At 43.8% G+C, this 21,108-nt stretch overlaps 1 protein-coding gene across 3 annotated transcripts in view; it reads right to left on the reverse strand.

Annotated features, from left to right (window-relative positions):
• Positions 1-5,326, reverse strand: part of LOC144720356 (unconventional myosin-Ib-like) — a 119,753-nt gene extending 114,427 nt beyond the window's left edge. For all 3 annotated transcript variants that reach the window (XM_078597089.1, XM_078597080.1, XM_078597072.1), the window contains exon 1: positions 5,197-5,326. The gene's annotated coding sequence lies outside the window, so the exon portion shown is untranslated. The remainder of the gene's footprint in view (positions 1-5,196) is intronic.
• Between the last annotated feature and the right edge of the window lie 15,782 nt (positions 5,327-21,108).

Consider the following 21,108-nt stretch of genomic DNA (forward strand, 5'->3'; position numbering starts at 1 on the left):
AAAACTAAGATTATTAATCATTGCAGTCACGAAAGCTCCAAATCAATATTAAACTTATGTTCAGAGCCTTTTCTTCCTATGTATACCGACGGTCATTCGGAATTGGTGTTGTATTAAGTTAACAACCAAGTAGAACTTTAAAAAAGTATAAATTAACAGCATAGTTGAATTATATTAAGACATGCCTCTGATTAATTTGCCACTCTTAGAAACAAGTACTGTATCAGCGTCAACGATGAAATGCCCATCAGTTTATTATAGCGATTATATTCCTGTTACCTTTTTTTATTCAGTCACGAGTGCCAAGTTTCGTGTCTAAGATCTAAATTCATATCCACATTTGACACGTGAGGGCCTTTAAACAATTGAACAACTGCTCAAGTCACACCCAGTTGTCAGGCGCAACGACCTCAGACGCTTTGATGGTCAGCCCTAAAATGGTCATGCCTAACTTGCAACTAGTGTGGCACACTCGCATGTTACGCTGGTCGTTGCCAGCTGTGATCCTCTGGATTCCCAGATGCATTACGGAATGGATGTTGATTATGTGCACAAGGCAGGAGAATTCCAAGCTGGCACACATGCGCACAAAACTCACTAATATTTAAAAATATCAAATGTTAATGGCACAATGCAAAATGCAATGTGCCAGCAACTTTTATTATAAACTAGCTTTACTACCCGGCTTCGCCCGGGACATGGATTATTGTCTTGGATTAATACACGGCCTACGCGGAGGGTGGGGTGGGGGTGCGTGACGTCAGCAGGCACCCTGCATAACGCTGCCGCATGCGGGTGACATCACAGATGTGATGCTCAATATATATTCATTATTGCACCCCCCCCCCCTCCCAAATTACAAAAGTCTATTTTTATACTTTTTGCATTGTGAACAGTCTGGAAGATACCCACATGCCAAATTTCAAGTTTGTTGCATGTCGGGCAGTATGCTAAAGATTTTGAAGAGACACACATATTCACAAAGTTACCTTTTATATATATAGATTAGTTTATTGAGTATAAATATTTTTATTTGTGAAGTGTTTGTATGTTACTCATATGCCTAATTCAAATCTGGTCACCAGACACATTTTTTAAATGTATTATTCATCAGGCCCCATGTTGTTAAGTGCAGTCTCCAACCTTTATTAACTCAATCTCTCTGGCCCTCTCTATGTGCTGTGCAGACCATTGTCCAAAACGTCACCTATGATTAATGTTCTTTTTTTCTTTTAATGCGGTGTTTGTGACGAATGTGTTGCGTTGTTCTGTTTAAATGTCTATCTTTCATTTGGTGATGCTGCCAACGCATCTTCACCAAATTATTTGCTCATTGTATCCACGTCAACCTTTGGTGAGGAGGATAAATAAATAAAATATTCTACAGAAATCTGTCACACCTTCACAGTGGTGGTTCATTGTTCGGCATGACACAGAAAAGAAAGTAACCTGGCAGGCGGCCGTGAAAATTGGCTACACATAAACAAACAGGCTGAAAACCACCCAATGTGCCGAACATGGCCCCTAATCACTAGGAGGGGCATATATTTTATGAAGCAATCGAAGATGGACTTTTTTTACAGGGCCCATGCAAGGTCCTTACCCTCATCTCACGAATATGAGCCTTAAGGGCTGGGCGTCGTTATCACCCAGCTTTACCACCGCTGGTGAGGAAAGTCCTGTGCATTTTCAACGAGTCACTTGTCAGGTTTATTGCCACGTGGCCCTGAACCTGCAACCTTCAAACCCTGTACCCAGTGGCATTGAGACACACCCTAAGGGTGCAAGATCACTGTCTCGCTGATGGCACCAAACATTACAACCGAGTCTACGCGTTTACTTTTGAGTAATTTGATCATTCTTGATGCAAGGCCCAGAGGCAGAGCTTGTAATTCGGAAACGTAATTGAGTCAGATCAACAACGGTAACGAGGGGGGAACGTATGCTTCATAGATTGTACCTGAGGCTAAATATAAACACCAGCATCTGCTTCATTGGAACATTTTCTGCGTTGCTTGACCTTGCTTTGATAGTAATGTTTCCTCGCTAGAAAGGGGCCGTCCATAAATGACGTCACGCACCGAGGGAGGGAGGAGGGGGGTCAGACATTTGTGATTATGTGTGACGATGTGTGACGAGGGTTTGAGAAATGTGACGTCACATCAAAATGCGCAACTTTAAATAAATATTAATTAAATAGAATTGTTATAACAACACTAATTTTGATGCATTTGCATTAACTATTTGATATTTAAATTCACTAAGGTCACCTTTTATTTATTTCATGAAGGAGCATTTTGCTTCTCCGTGGGAGAATGGAGAAGCATACATTTTGTAAATGTTTTGAATGATTTTTATTAAACATTTAGATTCTAGTAATTATACCAGGGCTTTTCATTCTGTGGAATGAATGTGTGATTTTTTTTATTGTACTCTCCAATTTGCTTCGTTCTACTACAAAGTTTGAAGAAATTTTTTTATAGTTATAATTCATTTTAATATGTTATAATTATAAAAGAATTTCAATATAATATTCTGAACATCTGCAGTTTTAGTTAGACGTTGAATATTTTCAAGTGAATGTTATGCTAAATTTCAGCTTTCCAACGCCTCCTTTTTAATAAATGTTTTCTCCTACAACATCAGAGTGCAGCGCCACATTAAATACGCACTAAAATGACAATAGTTTAAAGTGATTTGAAGCATGTTTTATTTTAAAAATGGAAATACAGTATGTGTTTTTGGGGTGGGGCAGAGCTTTGTGACGTTATATTTGAGGTCTGACTTTTTGTGACGCCGTGTGACGAGGGGGGGGGGTCAAAAATCGGCCAAAATCGCGTGATTTCATTTATGGACGGCTCCTAATGGCTTTTTATTAACCTTGGGCAGTACATGGTTACATTAGCTCCAGTCACACCTATTTAATCTCAGTCTCTGGAAAGCCATCAGTATTAATTTTAGAAAGTTGTAAACAATGATTTATTCGAATAAATATGACCCAAACTAATATTATCCCTCATACAGTGCTTCAGTTGAAAACAATGTTATGGGCGATTGTGTTGAATTGTTCTTGTTATTGGATAATTTCGTGAGAAATTGCTTCATATACGATTATATAAAGTAAAGAATAGCATAAAGCATGTAACATCCAAGGGTATGCAGAGGTTGTGGGAGAATGTTGTCAAAACTGAAGCACTCCTCATCGGCAAAGAGTCAACATGCAGAAAAGACGAAAGTTTGAGTACATCTCCTAATCTCTGACGTGTGTATGTATGAACTTATTTCGCACCGTACGTGGAAAACATTGTAATTGTAATTGGTCCTGAAGATTAATTATCTTCTTAAATAGCTACATTCTGCCGGACCTCATATCTCCATCAGTTCAACATCTCCTACATCCACAATTTCCTCACCCCAGCTGCTGCTGAGACCCTCAACCGTGACCTCATCCCGACTCAACTACTGTATTGTAACTCTCTTCCCTACAGCCTCTTCCAATCCGTCACCTTGAAACTAAAGGTGTCCGAATGTTGCTGCCAAACTCCTCACCCCGCACCCATAAAGAGTAGACAACATCACCCGGTAATGCTGAACGCCCCTCAAGCTCCCAAAATACCAGTTGAATTTCAAGAGTCCACTCCCCGTCCTCAAAATCCTCAAATGAGTCAACCCCTTCATACCTCTCCCATCTCGTCGGACACTACGACCCCTCCGCTGAAGCTCCCTGCTCCAAAACAACTGTTCTGTTCACTCCCTTCCAAAGTTCATTTCCAGGTTCAAAACTCCCCTTTATTCCTCAACCTCAGCACAAAATAAATCCACCCATTGTTCCCGCACAGCATCTCGAGATGAGGTTCCATTTTGACACTGCCATACATCTAAATTGTATTTAAATTATGAATTGTCATGGATTTTCATTTACCCTCATAACAAAGTGCCGCTTGAAGGAGTAAATTTATCACATTTTATCGAGGTGGACAGATAATCAAAAAAAGATCATTGATTATTACAGGATTATTGGTATAACGATTAATACGGAACCGGTATTAGTGGCGGAGCAGGGGCAGAGTAATTAGTTCACCGGAGTTAAATTCCACCCCATGGCTAACATCAGTGTTGAGTGGCATCTGAAATTATACCAGACACGGGTCCCCTTAACCATCCCTCACCGAGCAGCATGGTGAAGTATGGTCAAACAAACCCCATGACGGATGTGGCGAGGGGGGTGGCCGTCATGAAAAAAAAAGAAAAACAACGGTTTACCATTGCTTCGTTTCCAGGTCATTACATTAATGGATGGCTCTTGGTGTACTAATTTCTGAGAAAACGTATTTGCTTTGCGCAAAGTTGGTCATGCAACTTTACTGCATTAGGATACGAATAGTTAATTCACACAAATACCGTAGTAACAGCATTACCCGGTGTAACACATGCGATCATTTCCACTTCAAGCAACGATGCCCATTCCTAATTTCCGAACCAGTAAATGGAGGCAGGAAATGTCAAACCGAACGGTAAATGCTGTTTCACAACGCCGCACGAGTTCTCTTACACACTCACTCAAGCGATCAAACATGTCATGCACCAACCAAAAACCTGCCGAGAGCTCACTGACCCAGAGACGATCTCTTTGAGGGAGATGACCACCCGATTTGTTTCCTCAAGATAATTCGTGTGTATTTTGAATGACACCGTTTTCAAAAGTGTCAGGTTAGAGTCCCGACTTGTTCACCTATTTACTAGCTTCTGTAACATGTATTGATTACTATTACTAGCATTAACATTAAATGTTGTCCGATGCCCATGGGTCTCTCCCACTAGATTGAATCTTACACGTAACTAACCACTGTCCATCGTTACACTTTGCCTCATTACCAAAGCACAGATTTAATCGGGCCATAGCAGTGTTCATTTTCAGTAAGCAGTTAACATCTGAATGAAAACCCATTGACACGACACTAATGGAACCAACGGAAATACGAAGTTAAGAACCACTCAACCACGGAACCCAGGAAAGGAATGGAACCACAAAGAGAATGAGTCATGGCCCTCGTGGGGAAGATACGAGATGATGCCCCAGCTGCCCCTGTGTGCCCTCCTGCCCGGTGGGCACACTTGATGGCATTGATGATCATGCTGATTGGCAGAGCGGTGCTGTGCAGCAGCAGCAGATGAGGATGATGATGATGGACCCACCGTGAATGTAGCAGCCACACTGACAGGATTCTCCGGACTCAGTTCCACATGGAGGGTGCTGAGCTCCTCTCTCTCAGCTGCTCCTCTGAGCCGAGGATGGAAGAAGAGTGAACAAAAGCTGGCCCGCACTCCGCCGTCACGCACCCCCCCCCCCACGGGACGTGGGGGGGGGTGTGGATGGTGGGGTACGGGGCGGGGCTACCAGGGGGTGGGGGGGCGGTGGGGGGGGCGGTGGGGGGACCTGGCTGGATGGGGTTGGGGCTCTGGAGGGGGGGGGGGTGCAATTGAGGATGAAGCGAAGGTGGAGCGTGGGCAATGTGATGAGGGGCGTGGCTAGTAACTGAGGGGGCGGGGTTATATGATGCGGGCAGCGGGACTCTGCTAGGGGGCGGGGCTAAACACGGCGAGGGGCGTGGTAATGTAAGGAATAGAACTTAGCTGACTGTAAGATAAAACGAATAATTGAGTGATATTGCGTTGGCAGTGGTGCTCAAGCATGAATTGCAAAAAGAAATTCAACACATTTGTCAAACAACACCGCTTTAAAAAAAAAAATTAAACAGGCGACGTTTCGGTCAATGCCCCTTTTGAATATATAGAGCTGTGGAAGAGGCATGGGGAGGGATTCGGGGCGATCAGCCCCTTGGCTGTAGCCTACACAGATACAAGAGGGCTCACGATCTCTCGTAGAAGTACACAATAGTCCCGTACAATAAAGAAATCGTTAGCGCCGCCGTGGAGAATCATACTTTTCACATTGGTGCTGTTATAACCCATTACGTGAGTATGTTAAACTTCTTTCGCACCGTACGTAGCCAACCTTGATTATCGGAGATGGAAGTTGGGGAAAGCCCCCAGTGTGGCTGACGTCGAAGAGTTGAGGAGGGATCTGATGCAGACATTCTGCATGAACTGTTGTGTTTTGTGTGCTTATCTCATGAACAGTGGATTGTTGTGTGCACTGTGTGCAATGCCCTCCAGGTCCAGGGTTCACAATGCAACCTCGTCACTGATAATAAAAACTCCAACCGTTTTTAAAACCCAAACGTTTTTGTGGCTTGGTTAAAATAAGCCATTTCAATGTTTGCAGGCGTTAGGCAAATGTGTTGGTGTAGTGACCAAATAAATAGAACTTTCCATATATTAAATCAGGATATTGACATCTCCATATGGCAATATTGTATTGCATTTGGCCAGTGCCGGATAAAGCTCGTGCGGGGTCTGTAGCATATGTTATAAAGGGGCCCTAAATGAAAAAAGACGTAAATTTTAAAATACAAATGTTTTATTTGTAGAGTCAAATAATCGTATTTTTTATTTTCAATACAGCCAGATAATATGACAAATCGCTAACCTTAAACACCCAGTCGTTCATTAAAGTTGAAGGCAGTATAGTACGATAGTAATAGAGCAAGTGCAGAATCACTGAACCGGAATTGATAGCTTGAAAGCATTTAGCGTGGGCCCTTGAAAGTGCGGGGCCCGTAGCATATGTAGCTACTTTTGCTACGAGGATAATCCGGCACTGCATTTGGTAACTTAACAACTATTGGTCAATTACAACGACATTATAATACAGTATTGCTCTGAACAAAGTTTCCCAATGGGCTGTCATACTATGAACAATTCTCTACTGTCAGTCCATCATAATCATCATCCTCAAACTACAGAAGGGCGTTGGAATTATTTAGATGCGACATAATGTAAGGCTCGTCGATTTGCTGAAATATCTTAAGGGCTCTGTAAACGCAATTCCTCATCCTTATCAAAGTAAAACTAAACAATTTTATTTTACCAGGTAAGGCCCATTGAGCTAATATAGCGGGTTTTTTCACAAATGGCAGCTCAACTAAATAGCATATCTTGTGGAAATTTATAGCAGCCAAATACTCTAAACGCATTTTGCTAAATGCGGAGGGAAAACCAGAGAACCCAGAGAAATACCCACACAACCATGGGAGAGAACATGCAAACTCCAAATATACAGGTGTCACGGTCGAGAATCGAACCCATGACCTCCTGTATACCACGCGAAGTAGTTAACGTCCCGCCACCGTGGCACCTGCATTATCATTCCACTTTGGGGATAAAAGTCCCAAATCAGGAGAGGAAGTTTCCATTTCTATGGTGAGGACAAGTTTGTTTTCAACATAAACAACCGAAGTTTTCACACCTGTACCAAGTGGTGCAGCCACACTCAGCAGGTTGTGCTCATTGCTCCTATGGGGGATGATGGGCTGAGCTGACTGGAATTTGAACCCATGACCTGTATGCTCGTGAGCAAATTCCACTGCTCTGCTGATTGAAAATGAAACGTTGCTTTTGTCGTTGAGGAAGACGCACCCCCTACCCCAAATAACCCAATTAGATGTCAATGTAAAAACATATATGGATCCATGGCAATGCGACACTTCGAATTTGCTTCTGTAAAAATTAATTATTAATTCCTATCTCAATTCTTATTCCCTGGCGGCAGGACAGAATGCCACCGTTGCATCTTTAAAAATCTCCACTCTTCATAGGATAACATGGAGCGGCTCTCAGCATGTAACAGCCACAAATTTGGTCCTTTTTCGAGTCTCGTGGCCACCACCTCGTTGAGAGACGTCAGGCGACTCCAGTGTGGATCTCATCAAGCCAAGTTTGATCATTTAACGAGGTGAGATCTCAATAAACCAGGAGAGTGAACTGGATCACCCAAATGACAAAAGCCAAACAGAAAATTAAAAAAGGTGTCAGTTTTGTTGCCAGATAAAAGGGTAAAAAACCAATTATCAGAAAATTAATTACAGCAATTAAGTGAATATGAATAATAAAAAAAACAACTGTGTAACATGAGAAATCACAAAAATTGCTAAAATAACGTTGCACAAACGTCTGCTATCAGGAGAGGGCGCTATGGAAATGCAAATTTAACAATGCGGCTTTGATGTTAAATAATAGCACTGTAGTGTTATTGTTTTGGCTTTGTCATCGCTGTAAACTTGTCTACAGCACACGATACGCAGCCTGAGTACAACACAGTGAATCTAAAACAGATATAGTATTGGCTGTGTGTGTCTCGTATCTTCCTTTAACGGAATGAACAACTTCATATAAGGGGTCCATTTACGGTATTACTCGAATATATGCCTTCCCTCCGGGTACGTTAAAATAGAACATATGACGTTATTAATGAGCAAATATGGGGGAATCTATAACTATAATGCGCAAATGGCAAAAGTATTATTGCAATATTTTACGATCAAATAATTGTTCTATTAATAGTCCATGTTACGTCACTGAACATGAATGTTTTTAATGGCATCTGTTATATTCGGAGAGTTTAAAAAAAATGCACAAATCGATGTCTGTTTACTTGCATTGAAGCATTGCCAAAAAAATTCATCCGCGTTAAAGGACGCCCCCTAGTGTTTGGCTCTAAGGGTTACTGCAATGAATCTTAGAAACACACCAATTTCCTTACATGTAGAGCTCTGGCGATTCGTTGTTTAACGTCGATTAAACGGCTAAACATGTGTAATTTACTGTTTTGTGGACAATTACTCTGGCCCATTTTAAAATGGTAACCATCCCAACATTGTGCTTCCCGAAAGCTGGAAACCCCTACTACAAGCCACTCCCCAGTGTCACGTGGGGGATGCCGATATCAGCAAGCCTCGCCCATCGCCTCCCATCCTTGCGACACGTGTGGTTCAAGTTCAAGTTCATTTATTAGGTATAGCCCTGTGAGCCATTCGGCTTTTGATTCGGGTGCAACCGCAACAAACAAAAAACAAAAACATGAACAAAAAACATCTTAAAGTGAATATGTGACTGAGTGCAAACAGAAAATCCAAGAAAAAACAGTAAAATATTGCAGAAAAAATACCGTACACCAACGCTGTGTGCAAAAATCCCAGTGGGATGCAAGTTAAACAACAACAACAACAACCACAAGACAACTTAGATTAAGGCCATCAGTCTAACTCTGTACTATAATAATAAATAATAATAATAGTTCAATATGTAACGCGCGCAAATTTGCAAACGTAGTGGCCGCAACTCAGAGGCGCGGAGTTCGAAAGCATGATTGTAGAGGTGAGTTTTTAAGTTTCTCTTGAAGGAGGCGATTGAGGTGATGCTGCGAATGTGCAGAGGGATATCGTTCCAGACTGTTGGGGCTGCCACCGAGAAGCGACGCATAGACATGACCATCCTGGATATTGGTAATAGAGTTGACTTATTTTTCCCAACTATTTTCCTGTTATTAGATTAGTAGAGTCATCGATGACAGTACTTACCTAATGGAACAGGCTAACTAATTATATTTGAGTGGCTGATTTAAATAAAATCCTTCAAGTTATATTGTTTACAACATTTGTACTGAAAACGAATCAGGGTTAATTTCCATCTTTACAGACGTGGAGGGGGAGGCGTTTATCATGGTCTCAAATATTTTTGGATTGATTTTTATAAAATACTTTTGACTTGCTACAATGTCAATTTTTTTGTTGTGACAATTATTTCCTCAAAAAGGAATCGTGTTGAATGAGCATCTTCCACTAGCTCATCCTTAAAGGTTCTGCACAGTGCAAATAATTGTAAAGATACACCCACAATCAACTCAGGACAGTAAACCATTGACGCAAGACACCGTGCTTGCTTCTCCGCGTGGTACCACGATCACTCACAGACTTCGATCTGACCCCGTGTCCCTGTTTGCCCCGGGGCCGACCGCCTAGGACAGCCACTGCCCATGGCATACACTCTGAGCACGGGGAGACCAGCAGCCACGGTAGCAGCAGCAGCAGCTGCACAGCAACCCCGAAGGGGCATTAATCTCAGCCCACAAATATATAAACTTCCATATATGCACAAATTAATAACAAACATTTCCATGATTTTGAAATGTAAAAGAATGTTAAATGTGCAGACAATGCTTAATTGTTAATAATTTCTAATTGTAATATCAAAATTATGAATAGCATTTGCCTTTTAATATTACTATTAGGTTCTCACATGGGGAAATCTACTATTCCTAAATGGTGTCTCTGTATCCCTAACTCATCTGCAACCACAAGCCTCACTTCCATAATGTCCATGTCCAATGTTTAACCCCGATAGCACATTAAACTCACTTAATATTTTAACTAGCTATCACACCGTTAAAGATGTATTTGAAAACTTACGTTTAAAAATTGTAACCAGTTAAAAGTATATGGTTCCAAATGTTAATAAGTAACCAATACTGTAGTCACACACTTCTGTAGTGTTAGGGAGTCGGAGACAAGGTTTGTAGAAGCACCTTTATTGAACACACACGATCTCGCCTGCACACTCTCTACAGTCGCTAGCCTATACACAACACGAGCCGTCTAACATCGATGGCGCTGACCGAGACAGCGAACAGGCTGTCTAGCAGCGAAATATCGGTCGAAGACGGCAGAAACGATGGCGACGAGACGACAGCAAAGACGAGACAATCCAATCCAAGAACCGGCAGCCTCGAGCTCCCACTCTCGGCCCCGTTAACGCTACCAGCGCGGCCTGACTCCACCCTGGCCGCGCCTCCCTTCTCAAACCCACTAGCAGGTTCTAGGAGCTTCCAGATAGGGCCCTCCCTGACCCTTGCCCCAGTTCCTCCGCCCTGCCGACACAGCCGTGTATATGCTCACCGGCGTGTGCACTGTTTGTCCACCAGCCGGCGCTATTACACTACACTTCTATTGATGATTAATAAGTAATCATATTTTAACCAAAAGTTGATAGATATGGCCTTTGCTATCCATGGCAGATGCTTAGCACGTGCGTCCAGCTTTTGGAGTTGTGGCTATTGTCATTATTTCTGTACTCAATTTCCAGAGTACTTGTTATTGTAGTGATTAGTACTGTCATAAGCGTCAGCCATTATCTATCCACTTCTCGATGAAGGCCTCCCACAATCTCTCACAATTATGCTATGCAACGATCAGTCTAGCTCCTACACACAAGCTGATTTCATATCTCCATCTCAGTGGTGTTCCCTCCTTTGCCTGCCACTCTGTAATTAGTCTCGACCACCAGCCATCATTCCTTGCAGCGACACGTTCTGCTTAAGCATTCTTGCTTTTCTTTACAGTCATATATTTAACTTATGTATGTTATGTAATCTATGTGTTTCTCTAAATAGCTATCAGTTATATTCCAAGCTTGCACTTCTCCATGCTGCTTTGCACACTTTTTAGCTTTTGTTCCATTTTATTTGTCAACGCCCATTTTTACACGCTTTTATTTAACTCACTTCATCTGTTGTATCCTCAAAAAATATATCTTGTAACTAAATTTTTACACACTTCCCAATGTGCTATCGACTGCAAACTTTGTATAGGTATGTCATACTGATGACAACACGATATTCTATCATAAAAAATTTCCAAAACATACATTTTCAAACTTTTTACACGCTTTTATTTAACTTACTGTATGTGTTGTCGTATAAAAAAATCGTGTAACTTAATTTCAACCATATTCCCAATGTCGTATCGACTGCAAACTTGGTATAGGTATGTCATACTGATGACAATACTATATTCTATCATTGAAAATTAAAAATAAATATGTTTAAACAATATTTTTTACGGCTCTAGTTGTCCACGCTCAACTGACGTTGCCCGTAAATCACCACGTGGTCCCCGACGTCACGGCAAGCCTCGGGGAGCCACGCCCAGGGGCGGGGGATGTGGAAGGAGGGGAGGGGCGATGGGGGAAGTGGGCAGGGGGAGGGGCAGCTCGGACAGTACATTTCATTAAAGCGTGTTTTTTTTAAAGTATTTTTAAATATTTTATTACGATCCATGTCACAGCAGGATGGTGTTTGTCATTGGAGGTCTTTTAATATGCAGTACTTCTCCACGCAAAGTGCTTGCTACAAGAGACCCACAATACCTTGCTGAGCTCATCAAGGAGCATAAACCATCACGCGAACTCTGGTTATCCTCGCAACAGCTTGGGGTAGCCATCAAACAAAGATGATCACCACATCGCGCACTTTCACATGTGCTTCTGCGGCCGTCTGGAACGTTCTTCCTTCCGATATTAGGAAGCCACTGGAGCTATGCACTTTTAAATCTACATTGAAAACTCATTTCTTTAGAACTGATTTTTGTGTTTAGTTCATTGTCCTTCCCCCGCACGTCCGATTGGTACAGTTGGCTACGTACGGTGCGAAAAAAGTCCAACATATGTACCTACATTCTCCACACTGGTCCAGTGCAGGTTAGCAAAGAAGTTGGTGGGGAGTGGGGACAGTTGGCAGGAGCAGTTCAGGGATCACTTTGTCACTGATGTTACCTGTGGCCAGCAACACAGCCAAAGGAGGCCACTGCGAGCTGCACAGGTCACACCAGACCACATTTAAGACTCCGAAAGAATAAAAGCAAACAAAAGAAACTTGTTAACGATCCTAAGCGGGGGAAACGTCGCCAGCCCGTTCTGCGTGGTTGCCTTGCTGTAAATGTATCACTAAAATAGTTGGAGCGTTATACATGGAGATAATAGGGTAGTTCACACAAATCTCTGCAACTCTATTGCCCAGTCGCATTTCAGCTGAGAATTTTCGCCAATGTCAGCCAAAAGACTACTGGTTCTGGGCAGTCATTAAATATAATTATTCATGACAGTAGTTGTATCGTCGTTGTAATAATGACAACAGATTCGTGCTTTTGTTGTAAATGCTGCATTAATTGAATACGTACTTAATGTATCTTAATGATCACTGCAGGGTTCCCAGTGCTCCCTTGGGCTATGTGTGTTTTGGGGTTCCCAACACCTAAAGACCGTTGCTTGTGTTGCTTCCGAAACGTCGTGATTTAATTTATTTTCTCTTTTATACCTACGTGACTTTACCGTAAAAACCAAAGAGTATGGACCCTTGCAGTCACGAAAACTTCAAATCTAGAACTCGAGTGAATGTTGTTCTGTATCAACCACGCGATGGTTGATGGCATCATCTAATTTGGGTAGGTTGCGCGTTAGTGTTACACGCATTAGATGTATTCAATCAATCATGAAACACGTTGGTACTCGCTAATATCAGGCTGAGCTGATGTCAGAAAGGCAGTCATCAGATGCAAGTCCCCTCCATTAGAACACTGTGCTCGAATGTTATTAATCCACTTTGGTAAATTATTATTATTGCCACTCCTACATTATGATGGGTGAGCCAATTTCAGACTCATCAGTGGGACATTGGAACGTGATAATATCCCTTGCGAATTCAGTCTTGTGCGCATAAATAGAACGCAGTGAGTTCACTCCAGCACGTGACGGCAGGGATTGACGGCATTCGTCTTGAAGAACCACCTCTTATCAAAACGTTCTAACATTTATGTCCTTGATCTTCGCCTATTTCCCCCACTTAAGCACAGTAGAGAGTTCTAAAGAAATGTGTATTACCTTTGCTGTGAATCGAATTGAAATGCATGTATGTTGAACTTATTTCACATTGTACGTAGCCAACCGTGCTAATCACAGGTGGAAGTGAAAAAACCATCATCCTACGCGTGTATCAAACTTATACGAACATGGCTCATTCGCGTCACTTTTATACACGCTTATATAGCACGTTCGATTGATATTCACCATTTTTATTATTTTTATTATTACACGCTTTTATTTAACTCTGTTGTCGTATCCTCAAAAATCTTGTAACTCAAAATTTACCCACTTCCCAATGTGCTATCGACTGCAAAATTGGTATACTTATGTCATACTGATGACAAGACTATATTCTATCATAAAAAAAAATCTAAAACGTATTTTAAAACATTCTTTTACACGCTTTTGATAAACTCACTGTCTGTTGTTGTATCCTCAACTCTTGTCTGTTGTCGTATCCTCAAATCTTGTAACTCAATTTTAACCCACTCCCCAATGTCGCATCGTCTGCAAACTTGGTATACGTGTGTCATACTGATGACAATACTATATTCTATTATAAAAATGAAAAATAAATATTTTTAAACATACTTTTTATATGTTATGTTTCGCCTTGGGTCTAATTGTCCACGCTCAACTGACGTTGGCTGTAATTGGCCACGGTGGTCCTTTACGTAATGGCAAGCCTTCCTGGAGTCGTGGAGTTCTGCCATTACTGGTACGGTACATTTCATTAAAGCGTGTTTTAAATAAGTATTTTTAAATATTACTTATTTTCACACGATTCACGGCTGAGGTAAAGGTTGTGAAACAATTCACATTCGGCCAGCTTCACACTACAGTTGGTGTAATAAGTCTAGGCAGTGCCTGGTTGCGAATATCGAATGAATATATATATCAAACTTCAAACTAACTTCCCAACGGTCTTATACTGTGGCAAATACAGCATCCTCTCTACGTGTTGGGATATCAGTCGAATGAAGCACAGCAACTGGACGCAAACCATAGTTTGCAGTGCATCAGTACCACTGTCATGGAGGACGTAAACTCAAGCACCGAAGTAACAACTGAGGTGGAACCAACAACAGGAGTGGAACTCACCCAGCCTCCCAGACCTGCAGTCGAGAGGAGACTACCAGGGCACAGACCGTATGTGAAGTGGCCTGGCGCCAGTGACAAGAAGTTGTGGAAACAGTGAATACTGACCTTACCTTGACCCTCGGGAAACTTCGAGGCACAGTGGAGAAGAAGTTGGAGAGGATGGGGGACATCATCTATGAGTACGGGGCAGAAAGCTTTGGAGTGCAAGAGGCAAAAGGCGGGAGAAAGGTTCCAACCCCAGGAGTTTCCAGGAGGCAACAAGAAATCAAGCGCCTCGTTCAAGAAAGGAGACAGCTTAAGAAACAGTGGAAGAAAGCCTCGGAAGTGGAAAAAGAGGGCATAGAGGCACTTCAGGCTGACATCAAAACCCGGTTGGCATCCCTCCGTAGAGCAGAGAACCTACGGAAACGCAGAAGGAAGAAAGAACAAACTAGAACTCGATTCTATAAAGATCCCTTCAAGTTCCTTAAAAGTCTCTTCACGAAGGAAAAAAGTGGAGTTCTAAAAACAACAAAGAAAGACCTAGAAGAGCACCTGAGAACAACAAACTTTGACTCAAAGCGACATGAACATCTGGCCATCCCATCAGATATCCCACCCATTGAACCCCCGGAACATCATATTGAAACCAGCCCTCCGACATGGAAAGAGGTGGAAAACACAGTTCGAAGGGCAAGAACAGCATCAGCCCCGGGGCCAAATGGAGTCCCGTACAAAGTGTATAAGAACGCACCAGACGTCCTGAGGTTCCTCTGGAGGCTTATGAGAACAGCTTGGCAAAAAAAGATAATACCGAAAGTGTGGCGTAGGGCAGGCGGAGTCCTGATCCCTAAGGAGAAGGATGCAGTGAACATCAGCCAATTCCGCCCAATCTCCTTACTGAATGTCGAGGGTAAAATCTTCTTTAGGGTCATTGCCCAGAGGATGGCCGAGTACCTGCAAAGGAATGCGTACATCGATATATCTGTACAGAAGGCAGGAATATCAGGGTTCTCTGGCTGCTTGGAACATTCCAGCATGATCTGGCACCAGATCCAAATGGCCAAGGTGGAGAAAAGGGACCTCCATGTAGTCTTCCTCGACCTCGCCAATGCATTTGGCTCTATGCCCCATGAACTCCTGTGGTCTGCCTTCAGATTTTTCCACATACCGGACACCATCACAACCCTGGTGAAGTCGTACTTTCAGGATCTGCAGTTCTGCTTCACCACCTCAGAGTTCACCACCTCATGGCAATGCCTGAATGTAGGTATAATGGCGGGATGTACTATTTCTCCATTGGCATTCATAATGGCAATGGAGGTTATCATCAGATCCTCAAAATGGGTTGCTGGTGGACAGCGAGTCGACTCTGGTTTTCGCCTCCCTCCACTCAGAGCCTACATGGACGACATTACAACATTGACCACCACTGTCCCATGCACCAGGAGACTGCTCAGAAAACTCGAGGAGAACATCAACTGGGCCCGTATGAAGATTAAACCATCCAAGTCACGCAGTATCTCGATTGTGAAGGGAGTACTCTGTGACCTGAAATTCTTCATCGGAGATGACCAAATCCCAACAGTGTCTGAGCAGCCGGTAAAAAGCCTTGGAAGGTGGTATGATGCAAGCCTGAAGGACAAAGACCAGGTGCAACAGCTGCGCAAAGACATCAGTAGTAGCCTACAGTCAATCGACAACACCCAGCTACCTGGGAAGTTAAAGGCCTGGTGTCTGCAGTTTGGTCTCCTACCCCGGGTGTTGTGGCCCCTAGCAGTGTATGATGTTCCAATCTCAACAGTGGAGAAGATGGAAAGAGGAGTCACGAGCTACTTAAAGAAGTGGCTCGGAGTTCCACGATGCCTTACCACCATAGGCCTCTATGGAGATGGTGTCCTCAAGCTGCCCCTCACCAGTCTAACCGAAGAATTCAAGTGTGCAAAAACCAGGCTCCAGATGACACTGAATGAATCTCGAGACCCAGTGGTGAGCAACAACGCGCCGACCTTGGCAACTGGGCGCAAATGGAGGCCAGGAAAAGCAGTCCAGGAGGCAACAGCAGCCCTCAGACATGCTGACATTGTGGGTCATGTTCAGCAAGGGAGAGGAGGCCTTGGGCTAACTAGCCGTGCTCCTTGGAGTAAGGCCACTGCACCAGAGCGGCGGAAGATGGTAGTGCAGGAAGTACGCCATCAGGAGGAGGCTGCAAGGTGGGCCAAGGCAGTCTCTCTTGCCAAACAGGGACAGTGGACTCGATGGGACAGTGTGGAGAAGAGGAAGATCAGCTGGAAGGATTTGTGGGCCATGGAAGCGAGGTGGTTGAGCTTTTCCATCAAAGCAACATATGACGTCCTTCCAACACCAGTTAATCTTCACCAATGGTATGGTGAAGATCCGGACTGTGCCCACTGTTCCATGCCAGACAACCTCAGGCACATTCTCACAGGGTGTAAAACAAGCCTCACCCAAGGACGCTACACTTGGCGTCACAACCAAGTCCTTAAAAACCTTGCGTCCGCCCTGGAGGACAAGCGAGCTGCCACCAACTCCCTACCACCCCCAGCAGCATCAAACCCCTTACGGACGACCTTTGTCCGCGAAGGGGCTAAACCACCGAAGAGCGGCTCTTCACCAATAGAGCGAGACCAGCTGCGCTTGGCCCACGACTGGAAAATGCTAGCTGACATTGGCCGGCAACTTGTGTTTCCTCCGGAGATCGCAACCACCACCCTAAGACCTGACATGGTGCTCTGGTCCCGTTCGCTCAAGAAGGTCTTCATCATTGAGCTCACAGTACCCTGGGAGGACTCAGTAGATGAGGCTTATGAACGAAAACATCTGCGCTATGCCGATCTAGCTGCCGAAGCACGGCATCATGGCTAGAAAACAGAAGTCCGACCAGTGGAGGTGGGCTGCAGAGGTTTTGTGGCAACATCTACAACCAGACTGCTTAGAGACCTGGGAATTAAGGGCCAGAGCCAGCGTTTGGCAATCAGAGCCGTATCGGAGGCGGCAGAAGGCAGCAGTCAGTGGCTCTGGATGAAGAGGAAAGACCCCAGCTGGGCCCCAAAGTGAGAGGGCCAGGAGGTATGCAGTCAACAATGCTTGACTCAGGGAGGAGGACGCCCCTGCCATGCAAAGTCCCATGGGATGTTGGCTATCAACAACAAGGCAACTCCTATGACTAATTGGGAATGGGACGCAAGCGTAGGATTAATCACCCTGTCGCAGGCCGCCTTTGGGGAGGGTGTATAGTATGAAAGGCCGAAACACCCTAGGAACCAAAGGTTCACTACTGACGATGCGCTCCCCAAATTTCACCAGGCTCACTGTTCATGAACTCTTGGAAGTGCTTGCACAAAGGATAGTAACATCTCATCCTGTGTTCTTTGGAACCCCTGCAGCTTTTAGTTCAGAATCGGAATCTTCATTGACACTGGAGGAATCCGATCAGCTATGAAGCTCTTTTTCACGAAATAATGTCCAGTATTCAGTTCACAATTTAAAACGAATGAAACGTAATGCATTTAAACATTTTACCACTTTATAACTCAAAGATTTTTTTTTTAATTCCTTTTACTGGAGAGTATTTTTTTTGTGTTCATTGTTTATTCTGCACCCCATCAAGTATTTCAGTGATATTTAAAATTCAACTCGTATGTTTATATATATATAATTGACTGGCATCTCCAGACGTTGTGGGCTGGCACTTACTTTCTCTGCCAGTGTGTAAGAACAACGCTGATAGGTTTAACTTGAAAAGTGCGACTGTGTCGTACATTGTCAATGGCAGAAATCACTGTCCTGTTCGCCTTTTCGCGTTGTTCTCCGGTCTGACACTGGCAGTGAGACGAGGCCCTAAAGAAGGTTGCTGTCTCCAGTGTAGGCTAATCAGTTTCAAATAATATAAGAATAGGTTTGACCCTTTCTGGCAATGAAACAGTTGTGTTAAGATGTTAAAACACCAAACAGAAACCTTTTGCAATGAATCATGTCTGCATTAGCCACATATAATTGTGGTGAAAATGCCAACAAAAAACATACTCCGGTAGTATATGCATTGTCTTTGAAACTGACTGGTCCTCACCAGAGACAGCTTTCTTTAGAGCCTAGTCTCAACAGACCAGAGGGTGCCAAAAGGCGAACAGCACAGAGACAATGCAACTATCAGGACATTGAGAACTCGGGGTGTTTTTTTGTTTGCATGTTCACCACAAGTACATGTGGTTAATGAGACATAATTCCTTGCAAAAGGTTTCTGATTTTGCGTTTAAACATCTTAACACCTGTTTCAATTCCAGAAAGGATAAAACCTATTCTTATATTTTGATACTGGCAAGGGAGGTCCCATGATACAGTTTCAAAGACAATGCATATTATCAAGCATGTCTGTTTGCATGTTCACCACAAGTATGTGTGGTTGATGCGAAATTGATTCCTTGCAAAAAGTTTATATTTGGTGTTTGAACATCTTAATACAACTGTTTTATTTCCAGAAAGGGTCAACCCTATTCTTATTTTTTCATACTTTAATGCCAGAAATACTTGTGTGAAACCTTTCAGCACATTATTTAACGACACTACTAGACTACCCTTTCGTTGCATGGCTATGTGCTCAATTTGCTTCCCGACAGAGCCCCCTGGTGGTGTTGTCGAGCAAGTGAATGTGCTCGAGCATTCTCCGTCTAGCGCCAGTCGACACGAGTCGCCCTGGTAAGGGAACTTTATTGTAACACTTGGTAGGACACGATACTGTTGTTGACGGCCAGTCTCCTGGCTTTGTAGTGACATCGGGGATGTATGGTGCCGGCCCGAGAGGGCCGTGGCGCGCGATCCACCGTCATCGCATACACCCCGTAGGCGGGTGTAGTACCAGCCCTAGCGGGGCAAGGTGAGCACTGGGATAGCGCGGGCACCACGCATAGCGTATAGTGCGGGCTCCCACAAGGGGGAGTGGGAGAGTGTCAGCCCAGGGGCAGGGTTGCTCCAGGCCATGGCACTCTGGTTGACCCCGTAGACACGTGATCCGGAGTGTCCACAGAGAAGCGCCCAGGTGGGGGAACTCGGGGGCGATCACGTGTCCGGGGAGAGCTCTCGAGAGGGATCGAGAGAGAGCTAGAACGCTCGAGAAGGCGGGCGGGGCGAAGGGTGGAGCAGCCCCGACCCAGGGGGATATAAGGTGGGTCCCTGATAAGGACCGGGGTCGCTGCATTCTACAAGCTGAAGCACTACGTCCTACAAGCTGAAGCTCGACGTCCTACAATCTGGAAGCTCTACAGGCATCAACACGTGGCCGGGACCCGAGTGAGGGTCAGACCCTTCGTAGCTATAACTCCTCCATATAGGGTAGTTAGCTGGGTGGCCACCACCCTAGGCTGTATCTGAAGGGGCAGTTACCCCTTTGTGTTACGTGTTGATATTATAAATACATGTGTTGCCTCTAAAGAACGTCTGCGGCTCAGTTGGACTCACTACATCTTTATAAACCTGCCACTTCCTCTCCCTTTTCTCACCAATTTGTATATTTTTGAGTTCCCCCCCCACGACCACCAATGCCCTATCCCCCTATTTCTCACGACTTCCTTTCTCTGGGCTTGGTCCCTTGTTCTATGCGTGGCCCACACACTCAATCTTTCTTGACCGTGTGGACCTCCAACACACTAGACCAGGGGTCTGCAACCTTTAAGACATAAAGAGCCACTTGGACCCGTTTCCGAAGGAAAAAATAAACTGGGAGCCGCAAAACCATTGCAACATTTAAAACAAATATAACACTGCATATATTGTTTCTTACCTTATTGCTATATACAGGATCGTGCAGTCAGCTGTCAATCTGAATAAAAAAAGGACTTTTTCACTTAACAATGTAAAATATATTTTTGCAAATTAATAGCTAAATTACCTGGTTAATGGGATTTTTGCTCCTGAACCTCAGTGCACAGTGTCTGCACATCAGGGCTATAAGACGTCACCTTCATTTTCACACAGGCTTGCAAGCTGTCATCTGTGAGGCGTGATCGATGTTTGTTTTTAATATAGTTCATGTTGGAGAAGACCTGCTCACATACATATGTGGAGCCGAAGATCGACAGGACTCCAAATGCATACTTTTTCATGTTTATATAAGTGTTGGGGATGGCATTCCATGTTTCGAATACAAGTTTGTCCTGTTTGGGAAGGTTTTCAATATCACTCCATTTATGATTCTGAGCCAGAATGGCCTTCTGACGGGCAACATCCTCAAGAGTAGCGGTCAAGCATTTGAACTTGGACACCCATATATCTTTGTCGGCTATATCGGCCAGTTCCATATCAAGATCAGGTTGACTTACACCTGCAAATGCAGTCATATTCAATAGGGATGGATCGATCGCCAGGGGAGTGACAGGGAAGGATAATGTCGTTTTTTCCTCTCTGAACTCACAGAATCGT

The sequence above is a fragment of the Lampetra planeri genome, chromosome 1 (genome assembly GCF_965212315.1).
Source record: "Lampetra planeri chromosome 1, kcLamPlan1.2.h2, whole genome shotgun sequence".
NCBI classification, from domain to species: Eukaryota; Metazoa; Chordata; class Hyperoartia; order Petromyzontiformes; family Petromyzontidae; genus Lampetra; species Lampetra planeri.